The 6,238-nt window shown below is 41.9% G+C and overlaps 1 protein-coding gene across 2 annotated transcripts in view; it reads left to right on the top strand.

The window, feature by feature from the left end:
* The window catches only part of LOC145441998 (uncharacterized), a 230,707-nt gene that overhangs the window by 114,610 nt on the left and 109,859 nt on the right, over positions 1-6,238 (top strand). The window lies entirely within an intron of this gene.

Consider the following 6,238-nt stretch of genomic DNA (forward strand, 5'->3'; position numbering starts at 1 on the left):
TGAAAAATTATCTGCAATATATGTAATCACCAAGATTAAAGACAAAAGTCAAACATAAGGTTGAAATTTATTCACGTTATGAGCCTATGGGTAACCTATGGGTAGATTAGTTATCTATATGGAGCAGGAATGGCCAACCTACTATTTTAGTTTATTGTACTGTACGACGATTTACTGAAAAGGTGACTGGACCCTGGATCTGCCAATGCGGCGGAACTGATATTTTAGTCATCAACATCCCAATTGTCGCAACCAGACTTGTAATTTTTTGTTGGCATTGCAAGTTCACAATCTGAGCAATTCATTTTCGATAATATAATAGGAAATTACCTCGCGGGCCACGCAAAACCCTCTCGCGGGCCAAATTTGGCCCGCGGGTTGGCCACCCCTGCTATAGACAGGTCCATTCGATAATTTCAGAGCCGGAGCTGGAGTCGGAGCAGTGTTAATAATGCGGCTCCGGAGCTGGAGCCGGAGGTAATGTATGATAGAAGAAAGCTCCGGAGCCGGAGCTGGAGAAGTTTTAATTTACGGCTGCTCCAAAGCGCTGATTCTAACCCTAAGATTCATGTGATGGCGTTGAAAATTCCATTTCAAGGCTACAAGATCGGGATTCTAGATCCGGATCAACTGATGACAATGTAGGATTTGCGTGTGCAGCATCCAGAACATTGGAGGAAGAAAGGTGACACGGCCTGGAGTTCAGGCTCCACCTTTTTGCAATGCGCGTATCTTATGCTTAACCACTGAGATTGTGACTGGGAATCGCACCGCTTTATACGTGATTTTTTAAACTGTATTGGTGTGTAGACTATAATACCACAGCAGCAAAATCTTCCCTGCAAAATTTGTAAGAGCAAATTAATATTAATATTATCATTGTACAAAGCAGTGGCGCTTTTAGCCTGTAAGGCTCTGTGCCCCACGACATGACAGTATGCGAACCGATCAATGCATTTCTTCTTGTCTTTGACATTCTTTCCACTCTCTCATGCACTCGCTCGCGATTCATCGGGTCTTTTGCTGCCGACTTGTAGCTCGGCTCACTGTGATTTCTTGGCTTTTTAAGTCGTCACTGCAATTGCAGTGAGGTCGGCGATGAGGAGCAAATTAAGTTTGTGGAAGTGGGCTGGAAGCCTTCCTATGTCGTCTGCATCGGAGGGAAATGAATGGAAAGATATGTTCTTCCTCAGTTGATAGTCATTATAGTGGTACTGCAGTTATGAACGCAGCAGTATTTCGACATTATATTTTAGTATATGTTACTGAATATTTCATATCCTATTCTGTTATTGATGAATAAATAAACATTTAACTGTAATCTTGTCGTTTTTATACAATCTAAACGGCTATAGGAATACATCGTAGTGCCAACTAGCCTTAAGTAAATACAGCGTTCACCGTTGCTGCGCCGTATCCATTGCCATTGTTTCTCGACCAATCAGCGCAAAGTTTGGTTTGCGGCCGTATATAGGGATTGAACGAATCACAGTGATGAATGCTGTTTATAATACGACGAAGTAGAGTAGAATGAGGCTCTTCACCTTTCACCTTCACTGACTTCATGGTAAATAGATCAGAATTTATAATAACTGGTATTAATCTTATATAAATATAGCACCGATTCCGAAAATCTAAATATTGATCGACCAAATATCCAGCGGTAACATAAAAGTTGCACTATACACGCCTACTTTTTAACAGCAGTAATAGAAAGCTACTTACCTATGAAGAACGAGGATAGCGAAGCGTAGTTTGCAATTCGTATTTACATTTGGAATCTCACTTCCAAGCAATGTTCCCTCTAAGCTGCGCACGTGCGAAAATGCGGAGTGCTGAAACGGTCTCTGCGCACAGAAAATCTACGCTGCGCACAAAAATCAGAAATGATGTTTTTTTTTGTTGTTGTTGCGCAATGTCGTCCAATGGACCACGCAGGCGCGCAGATTCGTGAAAATTAAGATGTAACATTGCCAAGGCCAAATAGTGTTATCACTGAAGTCTGAAACCGAGGTACAAGTGCGCCACGCAAAGGTAACTATTGCGCCCCGTGAAGAAATGAGAGTTCACACTCACCTGCGCCTCATGGAAGATATTTTTTTAGTATGGCCTCGTACACGTCAGCGATACTAATATCATTTCAATAGCGCATTATTTTCTGGGAATGGCGAAATAACATGGTTTAACAAAGTTATAAACAACAATGGGCTACCTCGAAGTTATAATCTGCGAGAAACTAACGAATGATAGTATTTTTCGCGTGGCATGAACATTGCGTAAGATTTACTCAGGACCGTTACTTTCGCACCCCAAACCCCAAATTGAAGGGGCCGAGCTCGAAGGGGGTCCAAAATTATTTCGAGAATTAATAAAAATCATGGTGTACTTTTTGAAATTTTCAAGGATTTTTTTTCGCGCTACGCGCATTTTATTATTGTGAGATATCTGATTATTGGGTACCCTTTTCCAACAAAAATTAGGCATGATTTAAAGAAATGGTCAGTCGGGCTTCGGCCATTATCGCACCATGACGCGCCAAGGCTATGTAACATGCGATTCCAAGAAGTGCGCCAGAACGATCAGCAGCGAGAAACCCTTGGGCGAAAAAGACTGCCCCGGTGCTGACCGAAACTCAATAAATACAAATATATATGTGATTGTCCATGTCCATGGGCGCCTAAATGGCTGGCGCCGAATGTTCCTGTCCTGGCGATCCGAGTCCCACAACAAGACAAATGCCATATCGAGGGAACATTATTTTACAGTTATGAAATACCAATTTCAAATCGTGTACGTCTTTTACTTTAGTACGTTTTGGCGATTTAAATATATATGCAATTCCCGATCGTATTGGCCGATGCAATCATGAATTATATATAATTTATATAATTTTTTTCGCGATTCGCGCGTTTAGGGACGCTACTACTAAATGAGCACCCCATGTACATGATAAGTACCGGAAGAAGCCTAGAGCCGTAGGGGGGTCTGGGGGGCGAAGCCCCAGTCGTTAGTTTTATCACCCTATTGGATGGTGTTTGCGCACTGTTGTCCGAGGGCCTGCGCAGTGAGTTGGCATGTTTGCGCAGGCTCTTGAAAAATTAGAGGGAACATTGCTTCCAAGGCAGTTCATTTTTCGGCATGGATTAGGAATACAATGTGTATTAGAAAACTAGACTGCCATATAGGCGTCCCCATGTCTGATATCTGCTATCAGCTTAAATTTGGGGATTTTGTAATGGGAACCGAGCAATGTTCCCACTGAGATGCGCACGGGCGCAAGTGCGCAGTGCTGACACGCTGTATGTGCACAGAAAATCTAAGCTGCGCACAAAAAGGTCGAAGTGATGACCTTTTTTAGTCGTTACGCACTGTTGTCCAAGGGTCTGCGCAGTGAGCTGGTAAGTATGCGCAGACTGGTCAAATATTGAAGGGAACAATGGGTCAGAGCGCTTAGTCCTGGATACGCCACTGTCTTGACCTCTCAAATACATGTTCATGCTGCCACGAGAATATTTATTCTGGCCGTTATGAAAATTCATCAACAAGCTGATGCAATATCGGTAAAATTCAGTAGGCCTACAAAATTAAAAATATGTCAAAGAGCCATATCTTATCCCAAATGAGCCATATATGACTCGTGAGCCATACTTTCCCGACCACTGATATAGATTTCACGTTGTTGTAGTAATGATGGGCATTTGTTGTTTGTCTCCTCCAATGGCACTAGTCAATCTTCATCTACATTGCCAAAATGAACGATATTAGTTCACTCTAATCCACTTCATGGCCGCTTCGGAAAACCGCGAAGGGAATCCCTGTACTTTACCGGCTACTGCCCTAGTGAACCTCGACGAAAAAGACGTATTGCAGTATGTACGTATGGAGATAGAATTGGTACGCATAATGAATCAACCATATTGAACTTTGGTATTCCACCAGAAGTCGGTCGTTGAATGCAAACTATATTGGCAGCATCCAACTAGCCACATGTTGTGAAAAGCGATCCAGCCGCTTACAAAGGCGGCTTCAAAATTTCTGCATATAAGCCACCATTTCCAACGACATGTCGAGAGCAAAAACTGTTCAAAACTATTTTTTTGTCAAATTTAATATGCGACTTGATAAAATCGTTAGGTCTATTAAAAACACCATGCACACCAATTTTGGCTCAGTTCCAACGTATAGAAGTATTGTTACGAGTGAATAAAGTTAAAGTAAGGATAAAATTTTTTCAAAGTTTACTGACAATCCAACGTAATTGTTAAGTTGTCCACAAAAACGATGCACAAGAAATTTGTACTTTATCACGAGCATAAGTCGCCATGACAAGGACTGCCTGAAAGAAGGGAAGGAAGTTGCTTAAAGTTGTCAGGCAGTTTTAAAAAGTAGATTAGCAGTAGACTCGAGACTGCGAAAAGACTTGAAACGTAGATGTGAAAAGCGTTCCGGTCGCTTAAAAAGGCGGCTTAAAAATTCCTGCGTACAAAGCGGCGACATGTCGAGAACGAGAAACTCCAAGTAGGAGATGAAGGTCCATCATTAACTCGATGACAACTTCTGCCGTTTGATTGGAATCAGTTCTGGAGGACTTTAGATATTGGCGCATACAGCCCAGCCGGAAACTCACTAGCGAGTGCTGGCTGATCACCACCTCCGATGGCATGCTGGCTTCTGTGAGGCCGTGTGTAATAAATCGCTATATTGCCCGACATGCGGACAATACAACGGGTGATATATAATGTTGTATGTGAAATATTGTTAGGTTTAATGACGAAAAGGTAATTTTTTTCGATTTCTTGAAAAAGGATGTCAAATCCTCGTAAGGACGTATAACCCTAATTCTGAGCATATTAGAAAATGCATATATTTTCCACCATATTTTTACATATGCTTGGATTTTCAATAATAAATACTTTTTTATTAATCCCTAATCCCTCGAGACGGCAAATGTCGGGTCTATTTATTGATTACGAAATATCTACGTACTATAGCTTCGACTATATGTTGAGGGTAATTGTCCGTCGGCTGTTAGTTCCGAACATTTCCGTTCCGAGACACACGAAGACGTAGGTAGTTTGAAGCATGCAATATACACTTTATGAGTCCATTATCGTCTCACCGTCCATTTCATCACGTGTCGTGATCTCCAATATGGCGGCGGGCCGTCAGACAGCCGACAACGACAGGAACGATCGAGCAACTATATACGGGTATATGCGAGCGAGAACAGTATGCATTCATACCGCATTCCTTAATAGGACGAATCAGTTCCTATTCTAAAACGTACAACTATTGCCTGAACAGTAGTAAGAATAAGCGCAACTAACTGTTAAGAATTCGCCTCATAATGAACTGCAAGACATGCGCCGCCGTCGCGGTCGCGGTGTCTTCGATCTTTCTGCTTCGAGGCTCGGTCGGTGAGTCACTAAAGTGTAACCGACATGGCTGATCAGTAATCAATCAGCTTGAGATATTAGTATCTTCGCTTTTAGTGCGTGTCTTACTTACTAGCGCACGAAATAAATATTATAACTATCATTACTGAGTACAGACTAAAAATTGACTGAATAGGATAGTAAGATTTAAGTCGTACCATCAGTGTTTATGAAATTCTGAGGTTGAACGGGGTTTCCCGTGAGAATATGGTTCCCGCGGAAACACAGCTGACTCTGACTTCACGGAATCGCCGCGCAAATAACCGACGCGTTGCATTAATTTAAACTAATATTATCTCGATACCCCGCATAACAATATCTGAATTATAGATCAAACTTTATACGGTATACGTTACACATACTGTCACAACGACAACGATAGCTCGGTATTGAAAACGATCTTTATATGAGGGTAAAAACTGAAAATATGAATTCCACTAATTATAAATTTGTGCGTCCGCCGTTACAGCTCATAGGAGTATAAGTGTGAGGAGGCAACAAAAGCTAATAATTCACATTATAGGAGGGTTTTGGGAGGTAGAAGATGTATTTTCGGACGTGGGGAGGTGTATTACACCTTCTTTGGTGCTGTATGGCATGTTCCCTCCTCACGTGAAAGGAGGGGTTATCGTTTCCTCCTTGATTTTAGCTAATAACCCACCTTTATTTTTCACAGTGAGGAAGAAGGGCATTTCGATAAAACTTTTGTAACAAAGCAAGTAAAACTTCCGAGATTGGCAAGATGCTTGGTCGTTTATTGTTGATTACTCTATGCTGCCAGTGCGCCGAAGGTTGCCCACCCC

The sequence above is a fragment of the Botryllus schlosseri genome, chromosome 1, assembly GCF_051294905.1.
Source record: "Botryllus schlosseri isolate E-star chromosome 1, Bs_hap1, whole genome shotgun sequence".
In the NCBI taxonomy this organism is placed as follows: Eukaryota; Metazoa; Chordata; class Ascidiacea; order Stolidobranchia; family Styelidae; genus Botryllus; species Botryllus schlosseri.